The sequence below is a fragment of the Camelus bactrianus genome, chromosome 2 (assembly GCF_048773025.1).
Source record: "Camelus bactrianus isolate YW-2024 breed Bactrian camel chromosome 2, ASM4877302v1, whole genome shotgun sequence".
NCBI lineage: Eukaryota > Metazoa > Chordata > Mammalia > Artiodactyla > Camelidae > Camelus > Camelus bactrianus.
Window position 1 is genome coordinate 105368813 of NC_133540.1, and position 21070 is coordinate 105389882.

The window sequence follows — 21070 nt, forward strand, 5'->3', positions numbered from 1 at the left end:
AGGCTGAAGATGCCTAAGGAGAAAATCTTATTTTTTTTTCTACATTTGTTTCCTGCTACATCAGAAATCAGTGACTGCCTTCCTGGGAAGCCGTGCCCAGCACTGCTAGGGCCACATGAGATGGGTCCTGCCATCATCCTTCTCCTTACCCCATTCTTACTTGAAGGAGACTGAGCAGAACACACACAACTCGATACCATGAGATCAAGGGATATGTGAGTCTCCACAGGGCTACAGTTGTTGAAACACAACCACACAACTTGGAAACCCCTGTGAGGTCAAAACTTTGATTGAAAACCACTCCAGACAGCTAAATACTAGAACCTGAAGGTAGGATACTAAGCTCCACCACATTGCATTCAAAGAAATGGGATCACTCTGCTGATGCAAACATACAGATGGTCCTAGAAAGGTATGAAGTGATGAAAACAGTGATGCAATGGTCTCCACTTCACCAAGAGAGAGGATTTTTTTTTTTTCCTGATGATAAAATTTAAGAATCATTTCTTTCCTCAATAGAGTTTAGAGGTTAAGTTGAAAGCCTAGAGGCCTGGAGGGGCCAAGCAGGAGTCATAAATGCTGGAGCAGGTCAGAAGTAAGAGATATTCATGAGAGGCAGGGAGAGGGTCATTTGAAAGGGAAAAACCTAACTCAGCTTTAGGCAAGCTTCAGGCTTGCAGGCATGTCATTCAGTGTTGTCGGATATGATTATTATAAACATAAACTTGAAATCTGGATTTTTATAGGAAATTTTCTGCTTTCTAAATCATGGCACCTCACAAAAAAATGTATTGAGACCCCTGGATCAATATATCTGAAGGCTGAATTTGGCTTACAAACTGCTATTTTATTAACATTGGGGAAGGGAGAGTTACAGGGAGGTATTCCATATAAACCTGGACTCTGCCACTGGCCATCTGTGTCTTTGGGAAGCTAATAAACTATTAAGCCTCAGTTTTCACATCTGTAAAATGTGGTAATAGGAGTAGCTACCTAATAGGTTTGCTAAGTAAGTGAGAATACGTAAACAACGAGTGTAGGGCTTGAAATACAGTACTGTGCTGAGTTATACAGCACTCCACATCGGGGAACTTTTAAGATTAAAAACACAAGCAAAAATAAGCCAATGGAAATGATTAGTGTAATTAATGACAAGAAAAGGGGGTTATTACTTTGCATTAGACTAAGAAACATTGTTCTTCAAAGCCTCAGGCTCCTCTTCATGTTCATGATTATGGACAAGTCAGGAATCAAGGAACTCACTGTGCCTGCTGCAGCTGTTGGAAGAGCACCGAAGTTTTCTTTTTCCTGATGATATTATTTGAGTAATTATGCATTATTTCTCCGGCTGCAAAGGCTGCTATAACTGCATTTGTTTCTACCAAAATGTGCCACTTTTTAAAATAATACACTTACTTTTGAAATATTTGATAAGAAATATACTTCCTGCATCAGAAAAAGTGGGAAAGTTTAAGATTGGACCATTCTGTTGCCACACTAACCAACTCACATAGGCTTCTTTCTGCTCATATAACAAATACTTGGTACCATTTTTCTGTCTGTCCCTAAGAGAAACACATTTGAAAAATAGTAAGAAGATGAACTCTTATCAGGTGGCCAAGTTAAATGCTGTCTAATGCAAAGAGTAATGAAAGTATCCCTTTACCAACTGTTGTGGATGAGCTTTGCCTGGAATCAATGGATCCCCAGGAGTATTGGATATTAGAATAAACTAGGGCACTTTAAAAAAACCCCAAAGCCCAGGCCAAGCACATACCAATTAAATCAGAATCACCAGAGTGAGGCCTCAGAATTGAGGTTTTTTTTTTTTTTTTTTTTTTTTTTTGAAAGCTCCTATGGCAATTCTAATGTGCAACCAAGTTCTAGAGCTAGTTAGATACCAGTTGAAAATGCAGAATCATGAGCTTCACCCTAGATCTACTGAATCAGAATCTGCACTTTAATAAGATATCTGGGTAATCTGGATGCACTTTATATTTTGGGGAGCCTTGGTAAACTCACATAGGCAGCCTGATTTAACAGAGCAACCAGGTTTACATCCTCTTAAAATAACTGCTAGTCATTTATACAGTCATTAGAATAATTTATTTGCCAAACACAGTGCCAGGCACTAGATATAATGGTGAGCAATGTAACGCCCTAACAACATGGAACTCATAGTCTTAAGTAATGAAAAACTAAGATGTTACATAAACAAATACAGAATGACAGACCATTAAGTGCTGCAAAGGAAATGCACAAGTTGTTAGGAGAGGCCATTGTAGAAAGTGTTTTCTGGTATTTGAGCTCTGATTGAAAGGATAAGAAGGAGTTACAGAAATTAACTAGACAGAGAAAATGGGGAAAGATACTATGGTAAGTGCAATGGTCCTGAAATGGAGGAAGATGGCATGTTTGAGACCCTGAAAGAAGGTCTTTTGCTGAAACACAGGAAGGAGAATTACAGTAATACTAAATGATTCTGGACAGGTATGCAGGATCAATATCATGTTAGATTTAATAGCCACTTTAAAGATCTAAGGGCTTTAATATAAGAGCAATGGGAAATTCCTGAAGGTTTTTAAAGAAGATGAGAAGGGTTTACATATTTTTAAAAATAAAGCAGGATCAATGCAGATAGTCACCCAGGACATGCACAGCACAAACCTAGGGAGTATCATTATTCATATAGTGCAAACAAATGATGCCCCCAGGGTTGTGTAGTCCCCACGTGAGCAATCTGGCTCAGTCTCATTCCCAAATCCCTTGGTCTGGGAAACGAGATTGAATATGGAATTCAAGGTAGGAAATATGGTTACCTAGTAGAATAGGCTACTAAGTAAAATTTTCTAGAAATGATCTTATTGAACAAGTTTTGGTATGATTTGAAAGTAAATCTTTCTAGAGTTAGAAGTAGGTTGAATGATTTCTCAAGGTTGTTTCCAGTTTTATAATATGAATTTTAAATGATATTGTCTTTGGGGGAAAAAAAAAACCTCTTCTACATTTGCCTCATTTTTTCTCCCTCAACAGATTTGTTAAAGCATCTGGCCAGAAATCTAAAAATAGCCTCTCGGTGATGAGCTGTCCCTCTTCTCCTTTCCTGAGGGTTACCATGGGAATAGCGGAATGAAGGATGGAGGCATCTGAGACAGCAATGAGAAGCCACTGGGATTTGCAGCCTGCTTGTTCTGAGAGAGCCAACCTAGATGTTAGTAAAAGCAAGCCATTTCTTCCTTACCATTGATGCAAAAAGATGAATCTTTGGTTTGCCCCCAATCCTCACAACAACCTGCGGCAAACACAGATGTGTTGACAAGGGATGGAAATCGCTGTGAACGAGACTAAGGGGTTGCTATGCAGCCAGTGTATGTCCGCAACCTGAACCTTGTCCAGCGAGAGCCACTGTGAAGCAGTAAGTACTGTAGTCAGCAAGTCATCCTGGGACAATGCTGAAGCCCTCACATCCACGGGAACTGACACTGGAATTTAGGCCAAAAAGAGGGTCACCTTAGTGCAGACCCAGCAGCCCTGGCTGGAGCAGAGCCAGTCGGTTATTTCCTCTCCACCCTTTGCCTGTCCAGTCTGGCACTGGTTTGAGAAAGTCTCCTGAAATCAGGGACTCCAGACAACCCTAGGAACTCAGGTCTTAAACAAAACCAAAAAATAAAATAAAAAGTAATATTTTAAAATGTCAATATAAATAAATAACAAATAAATAAAGGCAGATATAATGTTAATAATTTTACATTCACTTAATCCTCCCAATAACTTACATGCTGTTAGTGTCTTTATTTATAGATCAAGAAACTTAAGGCTCAGAGGGAACAAGTGTCCTAGACAAAGTGACAGAGTTAAGATTACAGCAAAACTAGAAATCATGCCATTTGCAGCAACATGGATGGACCTGGAGATCGTCATTCTAAGTGAAATAAGCCAGAAAGAGAAAAAAAAAAATACTACATGATACTGCTTATATGTGGAATCTAAAAAAAAAGACACAAATGAACTTGCTTACAAAAAAGAAACAGACTCACAGACACAGAGAACAGACTTATGGCTACCAGGGGGTAAAAGGGGTAGGTAGGGATAAACAGAGATTGAGATTTGCACCTTTTGGGGAGTGATGGGAATATTAGGTATCGTGATTGTGGCGGTAGTTTCATAGGTACGTATATTATAAAAATTCATCAAATTGTACATCTGAAATAATTGTAGTTTACTGTACAGAAAATTATATCACAACAAAGTTGTTTAAAAAAAAAGAAAACGAGAAAGATAATCGGAGCCCAGATGCACAATGTCCCAAGTCCGTGTGTCTCCACTGAGCCGGCTGAACCCTTGAACCACACTGCTGTTTTGCTGTCCCTGCCCAGGATGAAGCTGTTGCCAAAATGCAGACTGCTACAGACCTAAGTCAACAACCGTGAGATACTGTGGGTGATTTAAAGAGGTTTGCCTCTTTACTGAATTACAATCCCACATTTAACAGTAAGTAACGTCATAGGAGGGACCTTTTCAACCTTAGTTTTTTTTCAGTCTAAAAAGATTCCTTTGAAATGGACAAAGGGTAGAGATCTTTTTTCCTCTGTCTGAAGACAAAGAAGTGAAGTGATTAGCTCAGAGCCAGCCACTGCAGCATGTCGGAAGGCAAACTGGGACCAGACCCAGATTTCTTGATTATCAGGCATTGGGCCAATCCACTGGCTCCAGGAATCACCATTTTACGTAGAAGACGCCATGCCCCTGGCAGGAATTTATCTCTCTCTCTCCCTCTCCATGCTACTCTGTAAACCCCTCTAGCTATATGCAGATGCCGGGATGCCTCTTAACGTTAAATTTAAATAAGTTAATAATCACACACACACACAGACAAACCACCCGCCTTGCTTTCAGATCACCTTCTGAATTTTCATTCTTGCACTTTTAACTACCCTGATTTGAAAACTGACTTCATTCACACCAGGCTCATCTCCTGGCTTATTTCCGGGATATGTTTCCATTCTAACCGTATGCCCTATTCAGTTCTGAGGATCAATGGCAATTTCTGTGCCGTACCCTCTCCCCACAATTTGACCACGAAATACCAAGGGGAACTTTTCCGTGTCCCTCTGTAAGACATAGGTTATAAAAATAGTTATTATAACTGTTGCATGAATCCTACATATATATACATATATATATGCAATTCCAGGACTGCAAGGGGGAACTTGGTGCAATTTTCACTTATCATAAGAAGTAAGGATTATCATCCAAATTTTACAGCCAAGGAAACTAAAGCTTGAAAATAAACTGAAGGATCCAAATACCTCAGGGGAAAAAAGGAGCAGAACCAGAATTTTAACCTGGTTCTGCCTCTTAAGTCCTTGCTCATGCCTTAGGAAGATACTACATGACCCTCTTAAATACAATCAATCAATAGCCGGTACCATTCTAGAACTAATGGTGAATTGTACCACGGGGGGACTGTCAGACGGACTGTCCTAGAAACTCCCGTTGCTCATCCCTCCACTTCATTCTAATATCTCTGGTCAGATGTCACCCCCTCGGACAGATCTTCCCTCATCATCCCATGTAAAACAGACACTTACCCTCTGACCCAGCTCTTTCCTTTAGAGCATCCAGTACTGCTGGACATTCTATTGCGTGTGTTCATTGGTTTACTGTCTATCCCCACAAATAAAATATAACCCCGGTGAAGCAGGAATTACTTTTATTCACTAAACTAAGAACCCAGAATATGACCTGGTACTTAGTAGATGCTCAGTAAATACATTCTGACCCCTTCTCCGTACATTTAATGAAAACTTGTTTGAATCTGCCTCTTAGTAACTGAATAATCTTGGAATGCATAATTAATCTCTTTAAGTCAGTTTTCTTATCTGTAAAATAGACATCAATGGCTACTTCATGGGAATTTGTGAGGATTAAACTAGTGAATGGAAACTCCTTTAACATGAAGCCTGATGCATAATAAACACTCAACCAATGGTATTTCTTTATTATTAACATCATTTTTCAAAAACGTTTTGGATACACACCAGGGTCAGCACTGTCACCACCATTATTATAACCAACAAGTCCAAATTCACATATGTCCTCAACTTCATAAGTTTGAATGGTAAAGTTTAACATAATAATTACATGATTATCAAACAATAAATTTCTTTAATGAGTTAAATTACCACTTACATTTGGTTGGATGTGCCATCAGTTCTGAGAGTGAAAACAATGAAGTAGAGCATGCATATAAGATGTCATTAAAATCCTAAGTTCAGGTGCCCCCTTGGTGGCGTGGAAGAAACACATGAACAGAGTATCTGCGTGCAAAGATTTCTACAGTGTGTGTTCTGTTTTCACAAGCTCCAAGATCACGTACATAAATGGATTTCATTTTATTTCAGTCATTGTACTTCATTTCCTTTAACTTTTTAGGAATTACCTGTTTGTCCAAATCAATTATTGAGTTAGCTTAGACATTAAATGAAAAGTCAATGAATCTAATGAACCCTTCAAACCAAGGAAATATATTTTTCCTGAAAGTTTAACTGAAACGATACTGATTTTATGACATATCAGAGTTCATGGAAATGAAGGTGACCCCCTCCGTAAGGAGCTTAGAAAGGGGTCATAGTTCTGTCAATTCAGCATTAATTAAACACAGGAAGGTTTCATTTGAAAAATCTAGAGTTTTGTTCTCTCTTTAAAAACCAGAAAATTTGACAACCCTGGTTTTGTTGGATTCCTCTCCAAAACCACACCAAGAGCTTGACAGCAACTCCTGCCTTTAGACGGTAAAGTCTCTCACTGCCACATTTAATACCATTCCCTTATATCTAGGCAATTTCTTTCAATTAACATTGTGTGCACTGCCCCTTTAAATCTGAGTTTGTAATGTCACATCTAGTCCATATGCACTTTATATGGGAGGAAATTGAGACTCACAGCTTAATAATTTGAATCAAACTTTTGTTCTAGGAAGCAACATGGTGCAATGGAAAGAAAATCCATCTGGAGCTATTGCTTTGGCACTTAGGAGCTGCATGAACTTCCTGGGACTACGCTTTCTCTTCTTTAACATGGGTGTAGCTGTAACCAAGTACATAAGGGAGTTGTAGGATCATATGTAAAATGCACCTGAAGACACTGTAAATTATGCACACCAGCTATCCTCATCGTCTGAAATCACACAGCTCGAAGAGCAGGGACTAGAATCGCATGGAAATCACCTTCCTAGCAAACAAAAGCCTCCCTCTTCCAATAGGAATACTTTGGTTTCTACAGAAATTGTCACAAACATCATTTATCAGCATTTGCAATTCTGCTCGTCTCTACAGATAAAACCAATACTAAAATGAGTGCCAAAATCATCATTTCGGGAGCATCCAATCCCAAAGTGATGTGCACACCACAGTGATAACCCAAGCAGCAAATGAATCAGAAATATCCTACAAATGAAAATATATTTTCCCTCTCATCCTATGAAAGATTCAAGTTGCAAAACCAGAAGAAACTGAACTAAAATATTGAACAATGGCGTCAGAATAATAAGTGACTAGTCCTGCCTTGACCATTTTTATAACACCTTGCATCTTTTTATTTTATAAAAAGCCAGGTGCTTTCTTAAAGGGAAAGGAGCCCTTTCCTTTCCACTCTCCTAAATCGTAAATAAAAATCCAACAATAAAAGATTAAAATTTTCCTGGATTTTCTACATCAAAGAAAATGCCTGACTAATCAGCTAAATGTCCTCAATCCTTTTTAGTGGGTTAGGGTGTGATAAGAATCTACTTTAAAGGTTGAAATACCTGCATCTCACCTGAGCTTGCCACTTTTATAAATTCCAGTGTTATGAAGAGAAGTGATGTCAATCTCTGTGGAACTCCCAGGATAGATTAAGAATCAGTTTCAAAGCCAGTGAAAACTCAGAGGTTGAGAGAACTAGACCCAGCCTCAGGCAGATCCCCCATTCCTGCCTCCTCCTCAGGCTTCCAGGGTTAACTCATCTGTCCCTCTGACTATTCTCAGTGTCATGATCCCAACCTCACCTGAGTGTACTCTTCTCCAGATTCTAAACACTGTATTTAGAGGAAGAAGTTGCCGGAGAGCATTTATGGAAAGCCTGGGAGTTGGCACCAGAAGCTGTTATATGTTTTATGAGCATTGTGTCCTTTAAATCTATAAGGAAAGTAGGTACTATCTTGGTCTTCACTTTTCAGAGGAGGATAACAGAGAAATGTGTGACAAGCCTAAAGTCAGAGAAGCAGCACGTGATGGAGCCAGTATTCAATCTTAGTAAATCACAGAACTCAAGTCTTTAATCATAGACTCAAATCTTTAATCATAGAACCCAAATCTTAAATTGTATAACTCAAATCTTTATACGATATTCTTGGTCATGTCCTGACTCTTGAGTCTCTCAATCCTCCATCTCATTTGGTAGAGAAATAAGTTACAGGGACAGATACAGGATTTATGAATCCTAAAGTTTCATAAATATATAGGTATTTGATATAAACACTGTATTAGTTTTCTAGGGCTTCTGCACCAAATTACCACAAACGTAGTGACTTAAACCAATAGAAATGAATGACCTTGCAATCCTGGAGGCAGAAATCAAGGTGTTGTCAGGGCCACACTCCCTTCAAAGGCTCTAGGGGAGACTCCATTACCTTGCCTTTCCCAGTCCTAGAAGTCACCTGAATTCTTTGGATGTCCATCCCTTCCTCCATCTTCAAAGTGCAGTTGGCCCTTGAACAACACAGGTTTGAACTGCACAGGTCCACTTACACACAGATTTTTTTCAATAGTAAACACTACAGTACTATACCATCTGATCTGAGGTTGGTTGAATCCGTAGATGCCAAATTGCAGGCACAAAAGAACCATGGATCAGGAGGGCAGACTATAAATTATACAGGGTTTTCCACTGTGCAGAGGGTCACTGCCTCTACGTCCCGCATTGTTTAAGGGTCAGCTGTATACTCTAACATCCTCTGTTTCCATGGTCACAACTCCTCTCTGACTCTGACCTTCGTGCTTCCTTCTTATATAAGGACTCTTGCGATTACACTGGCCCCATCCAATAACCCAGGATAACCTTTCCACCTCAAGATCCCTATCTAATTATGTCTGCAAAGTCCCTTCTGTTGTAAGGTAACACATTCACAAGTTCCAGGAATTCAGATAAGGAGAGCTTAGAAGTGGGGAAGACTTCATTATTGAGTCTATGATGGATAGATAGATAGATAGATAGATAGATAGATAGATAGATAGATTGACTGATTGATTTTAAGGTCATGGATCATAGGTATAAAAGTAAAAGAACTTCAAGTTACACAATCTTCAAACAGACAGGAAACTTGGAGATCAGCCAGCTCAACCTGAACAAATGTATGCCACTGTCAAGAATACACTCAAACCTCTGGTAATTGGACTAAATCTTCCTCATTGTGCTTATTGGCTTCCTTTATAAACACAAAATGAGGGTAATTCTAGTAAGGCTGGCATGAAACATATTGTTCTTTCAAGACCTTGATACAATTACTTGTGAGAAAGACTTTCCCCCAAGTTGCTAATGAAGAAATGGAAAGAGTATAGAAAGAAGCAAGTGCCCTAAAGAAAGATTTGCCTGATCTTTATCAACCTAGTGTGTCTCATCTCCCTTTCCCACTGTTTCCTACCTCTTAACTTGCAATTTGCTTTGTCTCTTATTGTCAAACAAGCTTAGAAATTACCCTGAATACCAGATATTAAGCATGGCCGAATGAGGGAGGTGCTTTGTGTTATATGAAAAGAAAAACACAAATGAAAATGTTTGAAACGTCTAAAGAAAGCCGGAGGTTGAATTTGTCTGTGCTCCACAAAGGAATCTGGCTAGCTTTTCAGCTCAACTTCAAAGCCAACAAACAAATAACCATAAGATTTCAAAAGCAAGAAAATGCTGCCTTCCCACCTCTTCCCAAATTTCCCCAAATTAGGTTGCTTTAATATAAGGAACTAAATTGTACAGCACATGAAGCCTGCAGCAGCAGGTGTGAAGAATAGTGCTCAAGACCTTAATAGTCATCTTTTTCAAGTATGTCCTATACTGTTTGGGATGACCCATGTAATTTTGTAAAGGAAGACTTGATATTGATTGCATATTCAAATAAGAAATAAACACAGGTGTTTTCAAACAAGATTGATCACAGTGTGAGCAGAAGGAAAAAAATAAAAATATTTCCGGAAATGTTCTTCATCAGACACTGCTTGCTTTGATACCAGCACTCTTTATTGGAGCTGATTATTGGATTTTGGAGATTCAGCCATTAGGAAGGAGATCTGGATAAATTATTGAAGGAAATAGCAAGTCTCATTAGGTGGAAGATTTTAATATTGACAATTTTATTCATAGCCCCCCCTGACACTGGAAGCAGAAAAAATACTCACTGATGATTTTTATGCTACAGGCATTGTATCAGATGAATGGATTTATTATCACTATAATCCTCACAACATACAATGGTATAGATATTATTATTCCATTTTCACTGACAGGGCAAATGAGTCACAGGGAGATTGCAAACTTACTCCAAGCACCAAATCATAAAAATATTTTCCCATTGGCATATATAACATCCTCCTTTCCTAGATTTCCTCTTAAATGTTTGGCTAGTCCTTCCCCGTGTTCATCTTGGGTCACTCTTCCCCTGAAAATTCTGGTTCCTAGGGACGCTCAGCTTGGTCCACATCCTTCTCTCTGAATGACTTCATCCAAACTTTCAACAGCTAACTGAAGGCTAATGAACTCCCAAGGGTATATCCTCATCTCAGACTGCACTCCAGCATTCCAGGTTGGATGTCCAGCTATCTATGTAACATCTCTACCCACAGAGGGACATACCCTCTATACCTTGCGTTCAGGATGCCAGAAGCTAACCTCATCATTGCCACTAAACCTATTCAGCCAGTTACTTGAAATCTGGGAATGGTCCTGAATCTTTCAGAGCTTTCCTTCACCACCATCATGTTCTATAAATCAAGTATCAATCCTTCCTTTATATGTTTCAAGCCTGTCTCCTTCTCTCTGTCCCCACTACTACAGTTTTAACTTAGGTCGACACTATTTCTCGCCCGGATTGCAACAGCCTCTTAATTGGTCTCCATGCCTCTAAAGTAGGTCCTTTCTATGCATTCTCCAGAGTGCATGTAAGAAGCTGATCATGTCATTTCTTGGCATAAAATAAACAATTGCTTCCCTTTTAGCTTTCAGGATGAAGGTGAACATACTTACTTATAAAGCCCTGTGTGATATGGCTCTTACCTTCCCCCAGCCTTCTCTCCCATTGCACACCTTGCCATGGACTGATGATTTGACACATATTTTTAAGTCCAGATATTTGCCAAATTCTCCAAGACACCAAAACACGCTCTGTCCTTTAGCAGTATCTCCAGCATTCTCTTATGTAGTCTTTGTGCCCAGAACACACTTTCTTCCATTATTCCCTCTTCCTTCTCAACTGACACAGGTCAGGTCAAGCAGCACCTCCCTAGGGAGCCTCTGCCATGCCTCCCTCCAACGGGATGGGTGCTGCCCATCTTCTGCATCCCCCGCACATGCTCTGCACTGTCCCCTCCTGCTTCACCCTGAGTCTATGAACCTGCCGAGATCAAAGTATTTTTGTTATTTACTTTTGCATGCTTTACACTTAATGTAAGGTCTGGAGCGTGATCAGAGGCATTAAGCGCATGTTTGCTGAATGAAGAACAAACAGAAATTTGAACCTAAGGCTGTCAGATCCTAAAATTTATGCACTTCCCACTACAATATAATAACACAATAGGCAATAATACAGGGGAAGATCAAGGAAAAGTCAAAATCCTCAAAGTGATGTTTTTCATCTAAAATAAGCAAACCAACCAAACCTCACGAGGATGTCATCAAACTGATTGTAACCTAAGGAAACATTTACAGTATATATCTTTTCTATCTCATTAACAAATTTTTAACATAATCATAATGACTAATTTTCTCTTAGCAAAATTCCCAAGGCAAAAATGCAGGTTGTCGCTGTTGCTTGGCCATTCAGTAGGTGTATTTAAGTCTGGATAGAATGATTTAATCATGGTTGTCTCTGATTAAGCTGAAACGAGCTTGCCAGGCCAAAAGCTGCAAGCTGAGAATTTCACAGCAGCCAACAGGATGCACTCAAACAAATCACCAAAGGACTCTTGCACTTGTCCTCATTTTATTGTTTTTAATAACATACGGAGAAGAAAAAGTCAAAAAGATTGGCGTTTACAATTAAAATGAAATAACATAGTTTCATTCAAGTTAATGATTCTGAGAAGTGGTACTCAAAAATGTATATTTGTGAAGCAGGAGGTAGGATTAAAAACTGGCTAACCATCTTTAAAGCGGAATGGAGAGCATCATTATTCTCATCATTCTCCAGTAAGATGGGGTTAAAAGCCTGTGCGGATGTTAGCTGTGCCCGAGGAAAGCCCAGCCTGTTGGTATTCGTGATCATGCACCGTCGCCCTGGTAGCACCTACTGAAATGCTACTCTAATTACACAACCACTCTCTGAAGAGGGGGATTTACAATCCCAAACCTGCATACCACAGTCACATCGTCAGCCAGCCCTGGGAGAGAGAGAGCACCTTTCTCTCTGGTTCACAAGCTACGAGAATCTAAGGATTGAAGATGCCAGACGTGGTTCCCACCGTCCCCCAACGTGAAGAAGAAAGAAAGGAGGAAAGAAGCAGAAATGAGAGAAAGGTTCTTGGCAGTATTTCTACGTTTCTTTCCATCTCCATCCCTGCTATGGCCATGGTTTATTACATCAGTTAACCAATAAGTTCCTCTTTCTGCATTTTGTTTGTTTGTTTGTGTTGGTCATGTTTCTGTCATGATCAAAGACACTGTTGCAACAACTAGGATTTCAGCAGATTCCATAAACTTTAGTGATTACATCCTTGCTCTCCCAAACTAAAAGCTTTTCCAGGAACAATCCTTTTTTAGAGGAAATCAGCCTTTTTAGCAGTTTCCAGATGCTTGGGACACTGCCCATTTCTCCACTCCCGTATCACCTGGGCTTGAACAGAATGAGTGACAGAAGACCTCAGGAATGCCTGGCTGGTCTCCTCCTCCTGACTTCATGGCTTCAAGAATTCTGAATTTGGAGGTGTGGAACCCACGTTGTGAATCCCATCTCTAGGAGTCTGCAGTAAAATGACTTACAATATACCAAATAGAGTCCCACATTCATAAAATAGGTAAAACCCTCCTACCTCCATGGCAGTTGGCTCTTATGAGAATCAAATTAAGTAGCTGGCATTGCTATACTTTGTATGACTCTGCACGAGTAACTGTTATTAATTACTGGTGTTTCCCAAGGCTAAGTCTTTGAACTTTTAATACTTTTCTATAAATTCCTTCCCTTGAAGGACTATCCTATTTGATTGCCTTCACTACAACCTTCCTGCTCCTGGCTCCCACATCAATACTTTTTTCCCCCCCTTCCTTCTCATTTGAGCTAGACTAATGAACATTTCCTTTCTTAAATCCTGATGTAACCTGAAACTCGCCAAGTCTAAAATCAGACTTTTCCCCAAATCTGTGTTCTCTCTGATCTTCCCTCCCTGGCTTTTGTCTGTTCATTTTCTACTGGGCCCTGGAGTCTCCATCCATTCCTCTCTGTTGGTCAGACCCAAACATAAACCAGTTCCCATGGGGGCAGTATCTTCATACATTTTCTCTCACATCCATACTGCTCTCTTCTTACTGCCCCTGAGCAGCACTGAACTCTCCTCATCTTTTGCCTAAATGACCTAATTCTATTTTCTCCCCACAACATCTCCTCTCAACCAATGTCAGAATAATCTTCTTCAAAATGCCCCCTCTCCTAGTAACTTACTGATTAAATATATATATATATATTTAGTATATAGTTATACATTATACAGTATAAATATATGTATATATTCACACACACATTGCAACTTAGCAATACAAATGTTCTTACGTTTTAGAAAGACGTGGAAGCTGAGACTCAGAGCTATAAAACGATTTGCCCTAGATGACATAGTTATGATGTGCAAAAACAGAATTGAACCCCAGTATCTCTACCTCCCAAAACAATAATGCAATGCTTTCCACTAATTGATCACATCTCAGTCCTTCCACAGGAGGCTGTGTGGCTTCCTCTTGCTCTCAAGAATCTTCCTATTCCCCCCTTACCCTTCAATATATGCTTTCTTGTGTCAGTTTATTAGTGGCATCTTATCTACCATGTAGATTGTGAGTACCTTGAAGGCGAGGCTTAGATCTTCAGGTCTTCCACTATTGTCTGCTACTAAAATAGAGCTGAGCATAGGGAAGGAGTAAGAATGAGAGAGAGAGAGAGAGAAGGAGGGAAGGAGGGAAAAAGGGAGAACAGAAGGGAGGGAGGAAAGGAAGGCAGGAGGAAGATGAAATACTTCAAAAAACTTATAGGAGACAAGATGCATTACCATCATTTCTCAAAGTGTGGTCCATGGATCGTCTGCATCAAATCTCCTGGGATGCGGTCCCAGCCCTTCCACCCCCAGATTCTAGTGCAGGAGCCCTGCCACTTCATTAAGGACCCCAGACAATGTTTAATGCAGACTACAGACTGCAAATCACTGAAACCTGAAGTCCCTCAGTGCTCTTGCCATCAGACAGAATTTTTAAACAGCATAATCTGTTTGCCCCCACCGGGAGTAAACAAACATTTTATAGGAAATTTGCCCAATTCTTAAGACTGTCAACTGATAAGACTTGTCACCTTATTCTCATTTCCTCATTCTTACAGAAAGAAGGGTTCTTAATTAAAACCTCCCACTGAGCTGACAGTGAGCCAGGTTCAGGTACCTAGACTGTCTTAGTTCCTTTCTTGCTTTTGTGAAGGAAATGTGACAGGAGACAGAGTGAAATCTTATACAAAAACCCAATTCATTGTCAAAGCACTCATCTCATTTTAAATAAACCTCAGCCTCCCCAACTTTTCTATTTGTATATGCTTCAATTCACCTTCAGTTTACCAGGTTTAGAGTGTTCAAAATTAATCTATTTTTCTTCCCCTTCTATTCTGTAGAAATGATTTCATTGTTGTTACCATGCCCACAACCAGAAGAGTTTCCTATTATAATGCTGTAATCCCACACAAACAATTTTAGCTCTACTCTGTCTTTGAAAGCCAGCACAAGAACAGGCTGTGAACTGAAAACCTCGTGAGCAGATTTTGAAATGATGTGCTCAACCTCCTGTTTTAGTTCAGGAGCTCTGCCAAGTTACCAAGGAAAGGAGACTCCTGATGGCTTCCTAATGTGACCCATTTGTATCATTTTAGAAAGGGGCGAGGGACATCGCCACAGGCCTGAAGTCTGTTTTGTTTTGTTTTGTTTTTTGTTTTGTTTTTCAATTGTAAGGATAACTGTGTCCTCAAGAATTTATATATTCTCCCCACGAACATGTATTATGAAATGATAGGTCAAACTCACACCCTTGAGTCTACTGTCATTAAAGAGAGACGTGATCTAAGCAATTCAAACTACAGCACATAGCATGGCGCAACGGGCACGACGCTGGCGTAGGAATCACAAGTCCTGGATCTTATTTCCGGTTTGGTCACAATTTGGGAGCCTTTGTATATCCCTCTAGAATTCACTTGCTTCCCTATTAAATGAGACGAATGGACTTGATCAAGGGTCATGCTTTCGAAAGTTTTTCAAAAGCTATGTGGGTAAAGCAAATGTGGGAAGCAAAGAGACAATGTTAAGACCACAGGGAACAGTGGGACTATGAAAAGCTGGACCCTTGTGCTCTCTCAAAAAGTACTTACATTAAAAAGAATTTCAAAAGACTATGTTAATTAAACCTCTGAAAGTCAAATCCAGTCCACAGACTACCTATGATCCCTGAACTAGATAGTTTTTCAAGTACCTTCCAGCTTTAACCATATGTGATTCTAAAACAGCAAGTAATGGTAATTGAAAGCACCAGATAACCAAGGTAATAATAATTGTTAACATGTATCTGGTGCCTACTATATGCCAGTCTCTTAGCTAAAGACTTCAGTTATGGTAACTTACTTTAATCCTCATAACTCTTTAATGAGGTAGGTATACTATTATATCTATTACACCTAAAAGAGGGATCTCTTTTCCAGAGAGGAAAATTGAGATATATGGAATTTAAATAACTTGTCCAAGCTAATCCACTGAAATTTCTGTATGTATAAGAAATATAATAGCACCAAACAGTAGAGCAAACCAAGCTTAATCAATTTCACAATAAGTACTTAAGTGGTAAGCCTTAATCAAGAGACTCAATGAAGGATAAAAATATTTGAAAGTTAGGAAATACTTTATATGCAACATTGTTTAATGTTCTACTCCATTAAAAGTAACAGATAATAAAAGCTATTTTTAATGTCTCTATATTGCTGAAATAGCATTGCATGTTTAAAGGACTAATTGTTATTAAAAGCTACAGAGTAAGAAGAGTAAAATTTTTAATAAAAAGTCAATTCTCTAAAATGTTGTTAGTTTTTAAAATTAAAAACTGTTTTATCAATGTCATTTGAAAGTTTATATAGGGGGAGGGTATAGCTCAAGTGGTAGATTGCATGCTTAGCATGCACAAGGTCCTAGGTTCAATATCCAGTACCTCCTCCAAGAACAAATAAATAAATAAACCTAATTACCAGCCCCCACCAAATAAAATAAAATAGAAGCAATTTCTTAAAAAGGAGAAAGTTAATATAGCCATAAAATCAGAATAATAAAATTAGAAAAGGTTTCTAGAAGTCAACGAGTACTCTACCTTGACCTAATTATTAGACTGTTACAGTTGCAATATGGCCATAGAAATTAACAACTTATTTTAATCCAAAATACCAAATGACATTGATAATAAGCCTGAAAATTTAATAGTTTGGACTTCTGGTTTCAGCTCCAGCATGTAAAGAGTTTGGAAGTTGCTACTTACAATAAGAAAAAGTTGGACAAAACTAAAATCAAAACTAAATGACTTTTCTTGGGTCCAAAACAGAATGAAGGTTGCCTAAAATCTGGAGAAACAGATGCATTCAGAGAGATAGTTGAACTCAGCTTACCTGGAGCCAAAGTCCTGGGACACTAAAATAGTCATTTTGATAAACTGCTGGAGATGGTGTGTAGACTAGCTTAGCAGTGTGAAGGTCCAAGGAGCTGCTGTTCTTTTAGCATTACCCCCCACCCCAACTTTTATGAGTTTTATTTGCAGGAACTCCAACAGATTCTCACAGTGAAGAACCAAGAATATGCCCCAGTCTCTGGCAGGAGGAAGGGAAGAGTAACCCCTGTGAAATGCACTCAAAGCTAATTCATCACTCCTTGAGCATGGATTGTGCATAGTGACCTCCTCCCAGAGTACAGGATGGAAAGTTGGGGGGAAAAGTAACCATTCAGTGGGGAAACCTCACAGGCACAACCTCAGCCAGGTGATCAAGTTTAGTTTCACCAGTGATAAGTCAGGTTGATAGCATGTACCCTGAATATGATGTGCTGAAAATGAATTTTACCTCTGTGATCTTCCTCCCCAAAACACGTAACTCCAGTCTAATCCTGAGAAAAACACCAAACAAATTCCAGTGCAGGGATATTCTTCAAAATACCTGAGCAATACTCCCCAAAACTATCAAGGTCATCAAAACCAAGGAAAATCTGTGAAACTAAGTGTAATGTGCTAGCTTAACATGTGCTCCTGGAACAGGAAAAGGACATTAAGTAAACGCTGAGAAAATCTGAATAAACAATGGATTTAAATCATCAAAAAGTCTACAAATAACAAATGTGTGGAGAAGATGTGGAGAAAAGGGAACCCTGTACACTATTAGTGGGAATGTAAATTGGTGCGGCCAGTATGGAGGTTCCTCAAGAGGGACAAAAGTAGAACTACCATATGATTCAGCAATTCCATTCCTGGGTATAGATCCAGAAAAAACAAAAACACTAATTCAGAAACATGCATACAACCCAATGCTCACAGTAGCACTATTTATAATAGCTAAGATATGGAAGCAACCCAAGTGCCCATCAACAGATAAATGGATAAAGAAGATGTGGTATATATATGTTTGTATATGTGTGTATGTGTATATATACCAAATATGGTATACATATGCAATGGAATATTACTCAGCCATAAAAAAGAATGAAATCCTGCCTTCTGCAGCAACATGAATGAGCCTAGAGAACATTATGCTTAGTGAAATGTCAGACAAAGACAAATATTGCATGATATCACTTACATGCAGAATCTAAAAAACAATACAAATGAATATAAATGCAAGACAGAAACAGACTCACAGATATAGAAAACAAACTAGTGCTTACTAAAAAAGAGAGGGAAGTGGAAAGGCTCAAATTAGGGGTATGAGATTAAGAGATACATACAAACTACTATGTATAAAATAGATAAGCAACAAGGATATATTGTACAGCAGAGGGAATTGTAGTCATTATCTTGTAATAACTTTTCATAAAGTAAAATCTATAAAAATACTTAATCACTATGCTGTACATCTGAAATTAATATTGTAAATCAACTATACCACAGTAAAAAAAATAAATAATAAGGTATCAACATTGGTTCATTAATTGTGACATACTAATTTTAATATGTTAATAATAGGGGAAACTGGGTGTGGGATATATGGGAACTCTGTATTATCCTCACAATTTTTTTTATAAATCAAAAACTGTTCTAAAATTTAAAACCTGAAAGCTGACAGACATGAAAAAAATCTAATACTAGTAGTGAAAAACTCACAAATTAATGTGAAAATATTACTAGTTTCTGTAATTCAGATAATTATTAATTAAAATTAGAGAATTGGATGTTGTTCCCTCATTAAAGACCAATTTTCAGCTTGGTATGTGGTTTCAAATATCAGCCAATTCCGGTCTACTGTAATTTTTATTGAAATGATACTAGAAAATAAAGTGCCAATATAAATCTAATATTTATATCATTTGACAAAGAAGCACAGTCACTCCAAAGAAGGATACGCCTCACCCTGTTCCTGCCCCTCAACCAAATTAACATAAGTCAGGACGACAAACTCCCAGAGAAGATCAGGCAAATACCTGGTAGAACATTTTCCAAATTGAATTTCATAAAATCACAAGTTTTTCCTCCCAGGGTGAAAAAAAAACGTAGCATGGGAGTTCCTTAATGAACTGTTGCATCCTCTTCTTGAAGAACCACAATATGCTTTAGCATAGAGGACTGGGAAGTCTTAGAGTCAAGAACCATATCATCCCACTTTGTATGACCACTGTATAATTTTTCACAAAGCACGTGTTAACATCAGAAGGAACACCAGACTTCCAATACAGTGCATTCAGATCATTCATTCCAGAAGAAGAAACTTAATTTAACTAATTTTAAATGCCCTTTCTTTCTGTGACAATATATCATTTTATTAGAAAATATATTTTGATGAATATGGCCATTTATAAAAGTGAGCAAAAGTAAATTCTATTAGTGTGTCCTCTGACAACTATGATGCATCTACGTACCATCCGAGTTTAAAATCAGTTTAAAAATATGAAAACAAACATATGTATGTATATGCAAGACTGGGACATTGTGCCTTACACCAGAAATTGACACATCGTAATTGACTGTACTTCAATGAAAAAGATTAATTAATTAATTAATTAATTAATTAATTAATTAATTAAAATAAAATGAAATAAAATAAAATCACTGTTTAGATCAGGGTAACAAAATATAAATTCTTTGCCATCAGCAAGATGATAAAGTAGACCTTTCCTTTCTTCAGATAAGGGTTTTAAGAGTGGCTGATTCTGAGATTTTGTGCTTGGTACCCGGCTCACCTAATGTACCAAGCACAAAAATCTTATTTTATACAACAGAGCAAAGCAGCTGCCCTCGGAGAGATTTGAGGTTCTGAATAGACTGACATAAGTCACAGGCAAAATAGCATGGAAGAAAATTCTGTGAGAGGTCACATTTGGAAATGCCACATAAAATGGCTTTTTTAATCATGCCAGAAGCTTCTGCCTGGCATTCACGCCCCTCTACTATTCAGTCTACTTACCCTTCACTGCACGTCCAGCCCACATCTCAGACTCCTTCACCTCTGCTCTCACGAAGGTTTCCCTCTTCATCTGGAGATTAGTTTCGTTTCTGAGACTTGCTTAAGACTGTGTCTATGACTGTCTGAAATGCCTCCAGACTTCCCTCCTCTTCGAATTCTCCTCATCTTTCAAAGGCTGGCTTAAAGCACACCATTGCACAAAGCCCTCCCTGATCTCCCCGGCCCTAACCATTCCTTTCTTCTTTCTTCCTCTACGTGCCACTACCCATGATGCAGACGTTGCCATTTACTGCACAATGTCCAGTTGCTTCACTCAGTACTTCTCCAAGTGTGTCCCATGGGCCATCCAGCGTTTGTTTGGTTTTGTTTCTCCTGACCATCTCTTAGTACTAAAAGACTACCTACCTCAGTGGAGAAAACGCTAACTTTGCCATTGTTTGTGTGTTTCTGAATGCATGTGTGTGTCTTTTTCTCTTTATAACTCTTTGAGGGCAGAAAATACATCTTTCATTTGATGGTGACCTATCATTTTGATGGCAATGTGTAAGATATGGAGCATAATAAATACTTCATGCCTTGACATGTTCCTGTGCAGTCAGGGTTTCAGGCATTCCAAAATAACCTGCATCTTCAAAGAACTTGTTTAAGAATCTTTCTCTCCTCACCAGTCTGGAGTCCTCACTGCCATCTCAAACCAGAATCCTAATCCCAGACTCAGATCCTGGAGAGGAAACATCCTTAACAAAATGTACTACGTCTCACAGAAAAGTGTCCTTATCCATAAGAATAATCTTTGTCCAGGACCCTGAGCTTTCTCTGAGCTCATTCATGGGGCCTGTCATCAACAATCAGCTATTACGTGAATCTGTCGAGGCACTAATTTTACCTGTTATATATGTGAGTCTTATTTTTTCAAAATTTAATCACACAGCAGGCCTAATATAAACAGATAAG

At 38.7% G+C, this 21070-nt stretch overlaps 1 non-coding gene across 2 annotated transcripts in view; it reads right to left on the reverse strand.

Moving 5' to 3' along the window:
• LOC105074927 (uncharacterized) overlaps window positions 1-21070 on the reverse strand; it is a 292437-nt gene that overhangs the window by 55132 nt on the left and 216235 nt on the right. The window lies entirely within an intron of this gene.